At 44.0% G+C, this 15592-nt stretch overlaps 1 long non-coding RNA gene and 1 pseudogene across 1 annotated transcript; both read right to left on the bottom strand.

Annotated features, from left to right (window-relative positions):
- Positions 1 to 886: 886 nt before the first annotated feature.
- Positions 887 to 1928, bottom strand: LOC140680638 (uncharacterized). The gene is made up of 2 exons (XR_012051992.1): positions 1805 to 1928; positions 887 to 1252 (listed from the first exon to the last, which is right to left on the bottom strand). It is a non-coding gene; the product is annotated as an uncharacterized lncRNA (long non-coding RNA).
- A 500-nt stretch (positions 1929 to 2428) lies between these two features.
- On the bottom strand, positions 2429 to 14862 carry LOC140680538 (nuclear pore membrane glycoprotein 210-like; annotated as a pseudogene).
- Positions 14863 to 15592: the final 730 nt, after the last annotated feature.

Here is a 15592-nt window from a genome sequence, read left to right as displayed (position 1 = left end):
GGCTGTGAACGAGCTCCAGAGGCCTGGAAGCCGAGGCACCTCCAGCTTTGGCTGCTGCCGGGCCGTGCAAGGGCAGGGCCTGGGGGAAGAGCTGCTGCCACACAGCCCCGCCGAGGGCTGAGCCCGGCACAGCAATCACCTCCTGTGCCCATGCCTGTGTCCGTGCTTGGCATCGCCTTCCTTCCTGCAGCAGAGGCTGGCACTGACCCACTGCCTCCTCCAGGAAGTGCCTCTTTCTGCACAGGCGTTTGGTCAATTACTTGAAAAAGGAAGAGGAACAGCTGGATCAGATGGAAACATTCCCCATTGGACAGGTGTGATCTTCAGGAGGCAATGCTTGTGAAACTCACAGGTAAAGATGAGGAGAATGCCCAGGCTATTGGGGCTGGGCCAGAGCACTCCCTTGTGAAAACAGCTGCACCTCCTGATCTGCTCAGAGACTGGGAAATTGCAGAGGATCTCAGACCCGTCCACAGCTGCTCTGGGCATCCTGTGCCAGGGCCTCCCCCCGCTCACAGGGAACAATTCCTGCCCAATATCCCATGTGGCCCTGCCCTGCGTTGGGTTGAAACCACTCCTGGTGTCTTGTCACTCCAGGCCCTTGCCCAAAGCCCCTCTCCAACAAGCCTGTCAGTCCATTCAGTGTGAATGCAGATAAATGTCAAGTTGAGTATTTCCTGCTGAAAATCCAGTTATGAAGATTCATTTTACAACAGAAATTACAAAGTAAAGAAAATATGTAAGACGATGCCTCATCTGAATTATGGCCCAAATAATTAGGGTCACTTTCCTTGGCAGTAGTCTAAATGGGGTAAAGACCTAAAAACAGAAATATGAATACCCGTGTTCAGGATCCTTCAGTCAGATAAATGACACCACAAAACAGTACAAGTGTACAACTGATTCTTTAGTTGCTTAATCACAGTAAATTGAGCATGACGAAATTTAACTCATCTGAGTTAAACAACACTGAAATCTGACTGGCATTAGGTCAGCTTCCAGACAGAATGAATTTTATGGCAAATTGATTACTATACTGTAACCATAATGTATGTATTCCTGTTCCATTGTAGCACAGACTTTCTTTATGCCTGTATCTTATCTGAAATTATTTACTTCAATCTGCTGTGGAGCAGAGTTGAGTCTCTGTCCTCTTCTGTCAGCCACAGTTGCCATCAGATTCGTCTGCCCAATGCTCATCCCACGCACCAGGAAAGCAGCAGTGTGCTCATCCGGAGCCTCCCTCAGGGGGCTGCAAAGAAATCCATTAAAGAGATAGTAAATTACTGTGTAAATTACAAATAGCAAAGCAAAGGACTCATTTAGTGACCAGCAGTTTTACCACAAGGCTAAGTGACAGTCTGAAGCAAAGTTGAGGAAATTATCACATTTTTACACATGATTGCTCTTTGCAAACTGTGCTTTATTGAAACATTAAATACTTGAAGTGAAAATGAAACAAGCAACAGACACAGTGAGTTTGATAACATCAGATGTGCCTTCACACAGCACTCTTCACCTGACAATCTCTGCCAAGTCACTGCTTCCAAGATGCACAAAGCTTCATCAGTCATCACACTGGAGGAATGCAGTCTCCTTCATCAGCCAGCAACATTCAGGCTGTTAGCTCAGGAAACTTCCCTCACAAATAATATTTTACCTTTTAACAGCTAATTGAGGCTTCACAAAAAGAAAATAAAAAGACTCTCAGCCGTTGTGTATTACCATGCCTTTAACCTAATATCTTTATTCATTTTTTGCCAATTCTTATTCACAGATTAATTTCAAAAGTCCATTAACTTACACAAGTGAGACAAACTGAGATGCTGCTTTGAGACTGAGATCCATGACAGGGAAGTATTTTGCCAGAAAAGGTTTCTTTGAGTCATCCAGAACTCTGACATAAGCTTTAACTGTTTTTCCAATCTCCACCTGAAACAGATATATCCAGTCATTTTGCATTCACACCACTCTTATTTATTCGCATAAAATTTTTCACTTGATTTTGTATTATACTTGTAGTAGGCTAGTGGAGTTAGAGCCCCAAGGTTAGACTAGCACTGATTTTAAACACTAATCCCTGCCAGCTGGAGTTAGTGTCAGATGAAATGAATGAACTCAGGTCCTTCAGCTGGCAAGGGCATAATTAAAACATCCAGAAATATCAACACTTCTTTTGTTTAAGGTGCACCCAAGCTGGCAAGAGCAATGAGCTGGACTTTCTTCTGTTCAGTTTTAAAGCCTGACATATGGAAAATGACCCTGGGGCAAAACCTACTCCTAAAAGAATTGCTCACATGCACTTTAAACAGGAGGAAATGTAAATGAGCATGTCCATATAAATTAGGGATTAATATTACTATGTAAATGCAAAAGCTGAGATTTCTGCCACACAGAACACGAACGGATACCTGATACCCTGAGACCCTTATAACCTGAAGGGATAAATTTGGGAGGGAGAAACAGAGACACAGGGAGGTTGCAGTTGTTTCTCTGTTGTAGCATCTTGTCCATGTGTGATCTCTGTGCTCAGGACCAGCAGCACAGGAGTCAGGGCAGGCTGGATCAGCTCCTAATGCTGCTTCCAAGGCACTGACCTTGCCAACAACTTACACGTGAATTCCTGGATATCAGACACATGAATTTCAGCTTCAGCTGGGGCAGGGAAAGCCAGACACAGGTCTTGAATCATTACAGTCACTGATCCTGGGAGCAGAGGCTGCACCTGCAATGCCAAAAGAAAACTGCCTTATAGCACTTCTTTTGTCTCTTGTTCACAGGATAAAATTTGTATCACTTTCAGGGCAGAAGCAGTTGGATGCAGAAATCTCCAAGCTTACACAAGGAGAATCCTTCCACCGAAATAAAAATCAAGCTCTAAAATGTATGTAAAAAGTATTAAGCTACTGAGCTAGTGCAAACAGCCCCCAGGCACCAAGTGAATTACCAGCTCTTCATCTGGAACAGTCTGGCATCCTGTTACCCTCCCACCATCAGGAGAAAAAACACACAAATCCTTTAGAGCAACAAAATTTTCTTAGAGTGAAAACCAAAGCAATAAGGGGAAAAAAAAAGTGAGAACAAAAATTATGCCTGTAAAGCACTGGTATTGCTTCCTGTAAGGTTTGTACTCTACTGTCACTGCTTCTCATCTGAGCAGCCAAAACCTGGTGGTAGATCCTGGCAAGTAAGAGGACAATTGACAGATCAGGTGTTTCTTTAATAAAACTATTATTACATTTATTTTAAAGAAAGAGAATGTTACACTTAACAGATAAAGAGAATAAAACAATGAAGAGAGAGACCTCTGGTCCCAAACACAAGCCCTCAGAACTAAGCACCCATTCCAAAGTCCCCTCTGCCAAGGCCATGCAGCCACACCTTGCTCCTCACATCAGCTCTGCAGTTCTCCTGCAACTCCCTGACCTTGTCACAGACCTCAGGACAATCCCAGCTGTTCTGCTCCCTTTGGCCAGGGAGCAGTGAAGTCGGGTGTCCTGCTGTGTGCTCTGGACTCTGAACAAGGGGAGATGGACAGGCCCCCCAGTGCACAGGAGCTCAGTGAACTCTCAGCTCTGCCCAGCAGCACCACAGGAGCCAGCAGCAGAGCAGTGGGGAAAGCTGACATTTTGTTCTGTGAGGGCACTACTCCTGTTTCTGCCTCAAAATAGAAAGGGATGTGAAGTTTTAATAAAGGTCAGCTTCCAGAACAGCAGCAGTTCCCAGAGAGGGTGGCTAACACAGGGGCTGGGCAGCAGGGCAGGGGAAGTGGCACAGGGAGGGAGCTGGAATGGAGCTCAGCTGGGCTGGGAGACCAGAGAAAGCAAACAGGGAAAAAGGCAAGCAGGGCTACTGCAACTTTTAAAACTCTTCCTGTCTCAGCAAACTCTGCTGTTCTCCTCTCCCATTATGTGCCCAGTGGCTCCCAGTATCCAGGGATATTGCACTGGTGGCCACTCTTCACTCTTCCCCTGCTACCACCCACCCATGCCCAGAGAAGCTGCTGTGTCAAAACCAGAGGGAGAGCTACAGAATTCCTCCTTGGCAGTCCCACTGAAGAGTCTGAGAATCACTGCTCCAGATAAGTTGAATTTAGTTTCTCACAAGAGTTTACTGCCAACTCATCCTCTGTCAACTTGGCTGCACTGGTACCTGCCATGGCAGCAGCCTTACAGAGCCTGCTGATTTCCCAGGCCATTCTGCTGCTTCCATGGAAAAACCCAGGGCTTGTACTGGGATGTAACCCAAGCACAGCACACAGGGCTAACAAACCTGCCAAATGTGTGTGGGGTTGCATTTTTTAAAAAATGTGTTTAATGTGGACTTCTCTCTCCTTTAATCTGACAGGCAGTTAAATCTCTTCCTACACTTCACAAAGCCTGTCTTGCTGTCACTGCTCCACTCCTGAATTCCAGGAGGAATTCACTGAACCTATCTCATGGACATCAGTTAAACCCATCAGGGAGACCGGACTAAAAAACTATTAAGAGTTTGAACAGTATACTATGTACAAAAAACTCCTCATCTCTTCTACTTTTTTTCTCACCCCTGTGCCTAGTTGGAAAAAATATTCCCACCTCACACTTAAATCAGTTAGAGACAATTAAGATGTTCCATCAATTCTTTTGATATTCTAATTTCCACCTTAGTTATCATTATTTCACAACTTTATCAGCATTACTTTTTAAAAGACAAACCTGTAATTGATACATTTATAAAAACCACTCTTTAGAGCAACTTGTTTTGTTTCAAGTTCTTCCCTAATGAAAGCAGCAATGCAAACACAGAGTTTTATTGGTGTTCACTGCAGAATGCATTTCATATCCCAGGCCTGATGAAGTCAAGCACACTTGCACTTTATTGGCATCTTCTAGTGGAAAAGTGCATTAGAAACTTCATATGGAGATCAGAATAAACTCTTTAATAAATATTCATTCACAAAACCAGGATGCAATACTGTGATTTTAAAATACCCTGAAACAACACTGTAGGATAGAAGAATTTGAAACCTTCAGAACTACTGGCCCACAGCAAATACTCCAGTATTACTTTGGAAACCAATTAATCTTATGGGTAGCTTCTGAATAATTCTGTCATGTTACTCTTTGTGGTGTGTTTGTGAAATCAGGAACATTTTACTACAAAGTTGTAATGGGTGAAGTACTTGGAACTGGCTTTTACCTTATACAGGGAACACAAGTGCATCAAAGCTGTAAAGAAACAATTTCCTGTACCTGAGACTAGAGCAGAAAGTGCCAGTGCAAAGATCCCCTGCCTGAAGCACAACCGTGACAGGCAAACACATCCAAAATGCAGCTACTGCCTCCCTATTCACACCTGCTGCAAAATGCCCAGGAGTGCTGAAGCTGCAGAACAATAACCTGGTTGGCAAAAAGGTGTAAAACCACAAAATACTGCACTCACCAAAGCAATGCCTTGAGTCTCTTCATGTGTCACTCTTACAATATTTGGCACACTGGTATTAATGAAAAAATATCCAGAACCTTGTTGGAGGAGAAGTTCTGCCTGCAAAACCAGAAAAGCATCCTGAATTAAGATTGTATCTTTCCAGTAAAGCTGTCTCCTCACACACCCCCTGTAATGTGTGATGTTTTCCTCCCTGCAGCTGGAAAGCAGCAGAGTAACTCCTCACCTGGATGTCAGGGTGGTTGTAGATGGAGAGCCCAGTGGGGCTCACTTTCACATCTTCCACAAGCATCACTTCAATGGTGGCAGGCCCTGGGAGCACAGCCTCGTGCTGCAAGAACAATGTTAGCAGTTACAGAAAGAGGCACAACACTGCCAGAGTCCTGTGTGTGCAGGGAGGATGTGTAAAGCAGGCAACCAAAGCTCAGAGCACAGGCTGAGGGATGAGATGCCCACAAGATCCAGAGGGCTCAGTCAGTCAGCACAGGGAAGGGCATCCTCAGGGCTGCTCTGTTCTGCACCCCTGGCCAAGGCAGAGGACAAGGGCCCAGCACTGCAGAATCAGTGAATGATGTCTGACAAGCACAGACAGGATATTAACTCTGAGCCACGGGCCCAAGTCATACAGAATGATAAGGAAAATGCACAAAGTGTTCTAGTTCTAACTCATCTTTTCATGCTTCTTAGCAGGCCACCAAAAGAAATTCTTCCTTAAGTGTAAGTACATGAATACGGGACTAAATGCAGCTTTAATCACTCACTCATAGCAACATTAGCTCAGAAAAGGAAAAAGATTTCTAGAGGAAGTCAGTACTCTGTACCCATTTCACCTCATTAGTAGAATTATTTCCTTGATGTGGAAAGGATGTGATCTTTCCCTAATGACATAATAGGGTGTTCCACTTAAACATGGAACAACAGTCAAGACATCTTAATATCCCATCTACTAGGTTTTTGTTTGTGTTTTTGGCTGCAAGAAAGGAGAATGGGCAGGTTTGAAAGCAGAACAGAGCAGCCCATTGCTGATGTACTTGAAAAATGCACCCAGGTCACCTCATTTGAAAAAAACCAACACATTCATGAGCCCACAAAGTGCAGCAGGACTAACATCTACAGAGTCCTCCGAAATTTAAACACAGAGAATAGAACTTAAGAATATGCCAGTGTTCTCTGAACTCAAGGCAAAGTTTAGAGCAGCCTCTTTACTAATTATTTCGAAAAATAAGAAAGAATATATAATACTGGTTTAACAAAGCAGAGCACAGTGAACTACAAAATTATTGTAGAACATCAAGTATCCATATTACAGCTCGATTTCTAAGAGAGAAAAAAAAAAAAAAGAAACACAACCAAATATCGCAAATAACTTCAGCAGCAAAGTAACTGTGTCTCTGCGGTAATTCTCATTAAGCCATAGTCAAATTTTTCAGGGGACATACATCTGCACCATGCTTTCCCAACATGAGAAGAGTGGAAACCTCACAGAAAAGTCAAGAACCAAGTGGCAAAAAAGATCACCTCTCAAAGAATTTACTAAGCAGATGCCACACCTGGGCCAAGCTGAGAAGAACCTGGCCCACAGAGTATTTCACATTACTGGTGCCCATCTGCTACCTGCTTTGAGTTAAATCCTGTAACCGCTCATTGCATATTTAACTTTTTGCCTCAAGTATGTTTTCAAGGTACTGCATATTGTTCAAATCCACTTAAATCTTGCTAACAAGATTAAACAGACATTCCAGTTAGGAAGCAGAATATTTTAAGAGTCAGTTATTGCACATGCCAGGTTATTCCACAGGCTGAAACCTGCCCTTATATTCAGTTTACAAAAGTGACATAAACAGAAAACTGCCAGCTGTTTACACCTGCCCTCTTTGTTCATCATCATTACCTTTTACTGTTTTTCTTCCCTAGCTAAGTATTTCAAGGAGTGGCTAATGACTTGTAAAATGAGAGCCTGTGCTTATGGCTGGCATCAGGAAAAAAAAAAGAGAGCATCAGTCAGAGCCTGTCGGAATCTGTGGGTATTGGTGATTCCGAGATTGTAGAAAGTCTCTGTCTTTCTGCCCCATTGCCAAAGAAGAAGCTATAATTTGTCTGTGCTGTTTTCAAGGTTGTTTATTCTTGCTTATCTCTAACATGTTCTGCTGCCCTGCCGCAGGTCTGTCCTGCAGGGCAGCGTGTGGGGCTCTGCCCCTCAGTGGGATGTTACAAACATTATATACCAGAAACTACGTGTACTATATTTATAATAATGTGCCAATATCTATTATCTACGTTGAACAGCGTGTCCCTAGCCTAAACCAATAGAAAAATGCCAACACTACAGTGAAACATGGAGGGCATGAAGAAGGAGGAAAAGGACAAGACACACCTAATTTTCTCTATCTTGTCCCCTCTGAACCCCTAATTTAGAAACCTAAAATTTTACTTTTGCACCTGTGTCACACTTAATTATTACTCATATCAAACACTCAGAGCTTGTAATTCATCCTGTAAGATTGAAAACTCCTCTCCATGGACAGAGATCACAGACAGTGTCTCTCAGGGCTCTGTATAGGGGGGTTCCTGACCCCTGCCAGAGTCCCAGACCTGCCAGGGCAGCCAGAGGGAAGCCCTGGATTCCCACAAGAGCCCAGACTAACACATGGTCCATATGAGGAATCAGTCAGCTTTTGCTTTGCTCATGCAGAACTTTCCCACCCAGCTCTGCAGGGGCAATAATCCATTTGCTTTCCCAGTGACAGCTGCATGAAGCACATGGCTGCTTTAATGAAGGACAAGCAGCAGAGAGTCACCAATTCATTAAAAAACCCTAAACTGAAACAAAACCAACTGAAACACTTCTCTGCAATGCCCTTGTTCAGATGGTTAAAAAACTCCCAAGGACTTGGACAAATTTGATTTGGATAGCAGCACCTAGTGCAGAGGAAAGCAGGAAAACCATGAACCAGTATCAAACCTCTGCAGAATGAACCGGACTGCACCAGGGAGCTGCCTGATTTGTACAGTACTGTGTGTGGAGGAAATAAAGCCACCAGACCACTGGGCATTGACCACAGGGAAATGGCAAATCCCCCCAGGTACTGTTACCGGTATTTGGGCTCTGGCTGCCTTCAGGTGGGGCTGCTGGAATCCAGTGGCAGTGGCAGAGATGGCAGCAGTTCCAAACGCACGGTCAACTACCACAGTTTGTAAGCTTAGAATGCAACAAAGATGAGAAATATATTCAGCTCCTCTAGGCTCATTCGCATCAGACAAGAACTTTCTCTCTCAAGACAGGTTCTAGACATTGGACTTGGTTCCTTTTTTCTCCTCTCTTTAATAGCACACACTAAAAAGTGCACATTGACGTTAAACTGAAGTATGACTGCAGATTACAGTAATTTCTTTAATCAAGATGAGACACTGCCAAACAGATTTAATCTGGACCGTCAAACAAAGAAATGCTCATTTCAGCCCACTCATACCCTCCATTTTCTTCTGACCATTGCCCTCCTCCTTCAGAGTCAGCTCCATTGGCAGCTCCGTCTCAATACGAGCAATGGCCTTATTTGTGGATTCCCACACAATACTAAGGGAGCTGAAGTTATCACATTTCCTGCCTTGCTGGTCATAGGCAGCCAAATCCAGCACTGGATTGTGGTAATTGGAAACAGGAACCTGAAAAAGAAGGAATATTTTGAACTGAACCGATACAACCGGATTTTTTAATCATTAAAGAAAACATATGCTGAGTTCCATGAGGTTTGTACAACATCAATGCATAAGGAACGTTTGTTAAAAGGAGCCAAGTGCAAGGCATTCAGCTGTGCTCCAACAGCCCTGAGATTATCTCAGCTGGTCAGAGCATACTGCTGCTTACACCAGGTAGGTTCAAGTCCTGTATGGGCCATTTAGAGTTGGACTCCATGATCCTTATGATCCCTTCCAACTCAGAGCATTCTGTGAATCTCTGAACTCTAAGGGGGTTTTACTGGAGCATGGGTTTGGGGTTTTTTTAGCCAGTGAATTACCTTAAAAAAAAAAACAAATCCCCAAACCAACAACAACAGAATTGAACCACAGCTCAATGAAATTGTTTTTAAAATTCAAATAAATGATGACAAACAGCGCTGTTTGTTAAAGCTCAAAATTCTGGTGTTGCTTTGGTGAAATGCATTAGCAACAGCAGTGCACCAAGGTAAGCTGACACATAATGGAGACAGAAAAGCAGGTGAGCTCTGGGGTGGCTAACAATACACAGAAGTCTCCATCTCCTCTTGTTATTACATAGAAGCTCTTTAAAATGATTCATTTTAGGGAAGGAGGATGACTTTTACATTTGCCGGGGAATATTAACACAACAAAATATGGCTTACTCAGCAGCCAACATGTGGCAACACCCGTTAGCAAGAAAAACAGAATAGCAAAGTTCCTTATGCCTGATAATCTACACATATCTATTGTCCATTTACTGCAGGACTCCCCCAGCCTGCTCTGTGCAGGAGCCCCCAAGGGCACAGTGTGGCCACAGCACCAGTTACTGCTCCTCTTGCAGCAGCTGCCATGTTTCACACATGGAGCTCCAAACACTGATTTTTCAGCTGTAAGAACACCTTCTTCTCCTGCCACTTCCCAGGCTTACCAGTTGCTTGCTCTGCTGGAGCAAAGGGCAGGAGAGAGCAAGCTGAGGGCTGCCATAAACAGGAATCAAAGCCAGCCGGGAAGGGAGAGCACAGATGAGCTTCACGGCAGTGGGCTCAACCACTGGGAAAGGGCTGGTGACTGTGGGGCTGCTCCCAACTGTTAAGGTAATAACCTGAAAGCAGCAAATGAGGAAAGAATTTAGTTCAGGCATGCTGTATTTCCACAGGTCTCAGTTACACTGTGATATCAGAATGAAAAGCAAAAATACAGTGCTTGGGGATTTACAGCACTATTAAGACAAAGGAAGATGCAAAAGAGGGAGCACACCTCAAGAACAATTCTTTATCGCTATGAAAGTACTGTTCCTGGGAACTCTTTCCTCGGTGTTCATGTTCATGACTATCAAATTTGATTCAAACAACAAATCTCATGTAACTGAGAAAGGAAACAGCAGGTGTTCTTGCAGAGTGAGAACAGACCAGCCCAAAGGCAACATTTATAGTCACTTCAGTGTATTTAAAAACATCTTATCTTTTATTTTACATTCCTTTTTTAGCCTTCAGCAAAGTGAAGTGGATATAAAACCAGAGAAGGCTGAGGCAGCTCTGGTCACCTGCCCCATCCCCGCACGCACTGGTGCTGGGCAGAGCCACGCAGGTGTGATGTGCTGGGGACAGCCAGCCTTGCACAGACCTGCACATCAACACCAAGGCCTGTTCCTTTGGAATCTGCACTGACAGGAACAGCTCCACTTTGCAAAGTGTCCACTGAGGAAATCAGTGGAACTTGGCAGCCCAATCAAAATGCTTAAGCCTTGCAGAATTGCAGAAGAATACTATACTGAAGCTAAAAGCTTCATGGGCTGAGGAGGGTGAATAAAGCAGGAGAAATCACTTCTGTATGTTGCAGAGAACAAAACCAAGTGGAAAATGAGCACAGTCATGCTCACCAAGGCTGCACAGAGAGTAGAGCAGTCAATTCTTGGGGCTGCCATTTGTTAGAATAAACAGAATTACACTGGAAGGTAACACAGTTAAGAGGAGCAGGTCAGACAGAGGAGTCAGCCTGCTCAGTAACCTTCTGCTCTGATCCTGTTCATGTAAAATGAACCTGCACTCATTAGGATGTTCAATGCATCCCACAACATAAGGCTTCCACAACTTGGGTTTATACTGAAAAAAACCCATCATAAACCACTTTTAATGTAATGTTGTGAAATGCTCACTCTAAAATCTGCATCAAAATGCATAAACAAGGTACTTAGCCAAATTCTTTACTGGCTCATTATAAAAGCATCTAGCTACATAACAGGCATATGGCACCATAAATCTGTCTGGAGCCAGTTCTCAGCACCTGATGGAGGGCAACAGCAAGCCCTTCTGGCACTCACCTGCTCTCCCAGGCTCTAGCACAGCACCCTAACCCAGTGCTAGTTGCTGTTTCAAGGTGTGGGAAGTTCAAGTAAAGAGGAGCCAATGCTTTCTGCATCCTCAGCAGCAACGTTCCTGAAGAACTTGGAAGGTTCTTGGACCCATGGCCTCGGTCCTCCTTCAAACAACATATCCTTAGAGGAACCCAAAGTCACTAAAGCGACTGATGGTGGATCGATAGCCTGTAATCAATTAATTAATTGAAAATTAATCATCTATGTACACTGTTTGGTTGTGCTCTGCAAAATAAACCTCCTTCTGAATGGAACAGCTCTACTTGGATAAGACTGTGATTTCTCCCATGCAGTGGTTTGTCAGCACACTTAGTGAAAAACAGAGCTGCACCAAAATCCACAAGGATTCTGTCCAGCTGGATTAGATTCAAAGGAAGCAACGGATCCAAAGACAAGTTTTAGCTGCATTTTAATCACATCTCTCTCATGAAGAATTACAGCAAAAGGGAGATCCTTAATATATTTTTATGAGCACTGAGAGATAGTATTCTGCTATACTTTTAAAGAAGTATTTAAAATGGATGAAATTACGTCAAATTGTACTTTCACTTGCCAGTGCTCTCTCCAGAACAATTCTGTGTGTGTAGTTATTCTCCTACACAAGTTTTACTTCAAACCTGTCTAACAAATTCTGCACTGATGTGCATCCCTGGGACAGCCTGTGCTGTTCACCACCACAGCAGTTAACCTGACATTTAGTGCACAAAAACCTTTCCAGTTTCTGTTTCACAACATCACATTACATTCATTATAAACACAAATCTGTAGTATTTGCACTAACATTTTTTCCATATTGAGGGAAAGCTATGGTGAAATACTCAAGACTTCAGCCTGCAGTCAGTGCTAGGCTTCTGCAGATGAGGCAAGAAAATAAGAAAGCAGCCTCTTCTGTATTTCCATCTACTGACCCTGGACTCAGCTTCTTTCTTATTTTCTTCACTGAACCAGCCAGTGGTGGAATGTAAACCCACCCACCTCAGTTTTTCAAACCTATTCCTTGCATAACCTGCTCCCTCTCATGTAAAGGTGCTTCAGTGCTGGATCCTGGATCTCTCCAGGAGCAGAGGAAGCAGACTCACTCTCAGCGGGAGATAAGCGGCGATGGCGATGCTGGCACTGAGGCGCACGTGCCCGTGGGTGTACACAACCACCAGCCTGGTGTACCCCTGAAATTCAGCCTTCAGTCTCACTCCACTGCAAAAATCAGCAGTTGGCCTAAGTCTTCCTGTCAGATAAATTAAAAATATACAAGAGCTTATTTGCAAAGAAATGCCCAGGCTTGTCCATCAAATTCAACACAGCTGTTTGAAGGCTGCCTACCAGAAAGATGGAGAGAACTTTTTACAAAGATATGTAGGGACAGGACAAGGGAGAATGGCATCAAACTGAAAGAGAACAGGTTTAGATAGGATACTGGGAAAGAATTCTTGGCTGAGAGAGTGGTAGGGCTCTGGCACAGGGTGCCCAGAGAAGCTGTGGCTACCCCTGGATCCCTAAAAGTGGCCAAGGCCAGGCTGGACAAGCCTTGGAGCAGCCTGGGACAGGTGAAATGTGTCCTTGCCCATTGCAGAGGGTGGGGCTGGAAGAACTTTTAAGGTCTCTCCAACTCAAACCATTCTGCATAAAAAAGCAAATCTATCCTCAAAATAAAACTACTCGGTTCCCCTCCCCTCTGAGGTTGGCAGTTCTGTGGGGATACTGTACAGAACTATGAATCAGTGATTTAAGGGAAAAGGGTGACTTGGGAGAGGTGTGACCTGTCACCAATTTAACTTCCAAACCAGGGAGGGAGTTAAAGCACCTTCAAGTGGGCTGAACACGCCAGGGTTCTCCAGCTCCACCCCCAGCTCCAGCTGTGAGCAGTCGCTCAGGGGGACCAGCTCGCCCCTGTCTACGCTGGTCCGGCCACTGATCCTCAGGGGCAGCTCCAGCACCTGCCCCACGTGTGCCTCCACCTGGCAGGAAGTGAACTCCATGGCGCTGGGCTCGCTCACGTACACCTGCAGGGAAGGAACAGGGACAGGCTGGGTCACTGCTCTGCTCCACGCCAGCCCAAGCCCACAGCAGCTTGGTGAGCTTCCCTTTTACTGCTGCTCCTGTCATTCTCTCTTCTGCTTTACTGACTTTGAAGTGTGGACTGTTGTGTGCTATCGCCAGGGGGTATCATCACCACCTGGGAGAGGTTTAGCGTCCATTAAAGAATCTACCTCAGACCAGAGATTTCATAGCAATCACAGCTTTTATTTGCAGGATCTTAACTACTTAAGTTAAGGATCTTAAGTTAAGGTCTTGTGTTAGGATCTTAACTACTTAATCTTCTGCAAATGGCTTCAGGATACCAAACTGTATGGGACAGAATTAAAGCTGTAATCTGTGTGTATTAACTACTCCTAAAACTACTACTACTAAAAACTGAGGTCAGTAAACAGAACTCTGAAGAGCTGTTCCACACAGAAAGCAGCTCCTAACACAGGAAAAAAAGCATTCAAAAATAACCTATTCAGATTGTGCAATACACTGCTCTGAAAGCTCGCATGGTCAGAAGGTTTCTTGCTGTCTTCAGGCTTTGACTTATGTTTGAGGATAAGAAGTTTAAGCTGAAAAAGTCTTCCTCCCTGTGTCTCCAGCTGGTAACTGTTGCGCTGCTAAAAAGCAGCATCTTAGGCTGTTCAGAGAATTATTTCAGAGCGAGTGTGTAAACTAAATTCTGAACAGATTTTAATTAATGTCACACCCCTCCCTTTGGGGCCACCCGATGTACTGTTCCTGCATTCTCCTCACTCCAAACCACACACACTGACCACAATGACCTAAGAACAGGGGATGGTCTACAGAGACACCACAAAATCCCTCTTGGGAGCTATGTTTTTTATTGCCATTTTCTCCTAATTTTCCCAAAGTACAGTTTTTTCTTGGCCAACTCGGGTATTTGCAGTCTGTCTGCAGCATGGTGCTCAGTTCAGGTACTTCTCCAGACAGAAATTTCCTTGTACATCCCGATAACAACTGTCACCCTTTGGTATCAAGGGAGAACACCCACCTATCACCCTACAGAATGAATTTTTAGTTTGGCTTGTCTGCCTAGATGGCCAGGCCAGGAGTTAATTACCATTTCCTTCTTGCACTTAAAACTTCCAGCAGGAAAAAAGGCTTGCCAAGGAAATCAGGAAGGGGCAAAAATGGGAGTCAAGTTAATGCACTGAACAGGGTTGGATTCCCTAAAGCACAAAGTGAAACAAATCACTTAACCTGCCACAGGGCAGGAAATGGAAGGGGATTGCCTATGGCATTCTCAGTGCCTTTGCTGTTTCCAAAAGCCACATTCAAGAACAATCACTGAACAATGAATCTCTTGCCTTCATTTCGCCATACAGCAGCGGATTCCGCACGTCGAACGCCTGAATAATGCTGACCCCAGCATCGCTCCCCGTGCTCAGCACTCCTTTGACTGTCACTGTGGCTACTGCCTGGTTAGAACAGGACCAGCTGAAGTTGCCACTTCCACCCTGAGTCTGAAATACAGAGGGAAAAATCTTTCAAATATTTAATCAAGTACATGGTTTTCACATTCCACAGCTTTGGATATCTTGTGTGAAAACCAGGAATGCACTGAGAATAGGACATACAAATAAAATAACACCTCAGAACTTAATAGGCAATAGAGAGATGAGAAGATTTCTACCTTTCATTTTAATTTCAGCTTCTTTCACACACCAAAACAAATGTCAAATATTCCATCACAGTAAAACACAGGTGAACACTGGAGCCATTTTAAAATGTGTATTGTTTTAATTTCTTTAACTTCCTCAGCATTTCCTTTAACCTTTTTCATAATTAAAAATGAACAAGGTGATAAATCTTCTCTAGAGGGACAGTGCGGAAAACAAACAAATCTAAATTATGCAGGAGCTTAACTAGTAATTTTTACCAGGGAAAGAGAAAAAAAAGAAAATGAAGAGGAGGGTCATTTCCCTTCTTCCTTTCTCGGAGCACATGCACAATCTGATTACAGAAGGACACAGACAAATAAACAGGCAGAGGTGTGTTACAGGAGATGCATGGGATGTGGTGAGAAAGGCTGAAAGAATCCAA

The sequence above is a fragment of the Taeniopygia guttata genome, chromosome 25 (genome assembly GCF_048771995.1).
Source record: "Taeniopygia guttata chromosome 25, bTaeGut7.mat, whole genome shotgun sequence".
Classification (NCBI taxonomy): Eukaryota; Metazoa; Chordata; class Aves; order Passeriformes; family Estrildidae; genus Taeniopygia; species Taeniopygia guttata.
Note: the sequence above shows the minus strand (reverse complement) of the source record. Positions and strands in the feature narration are given on the sequence as shown.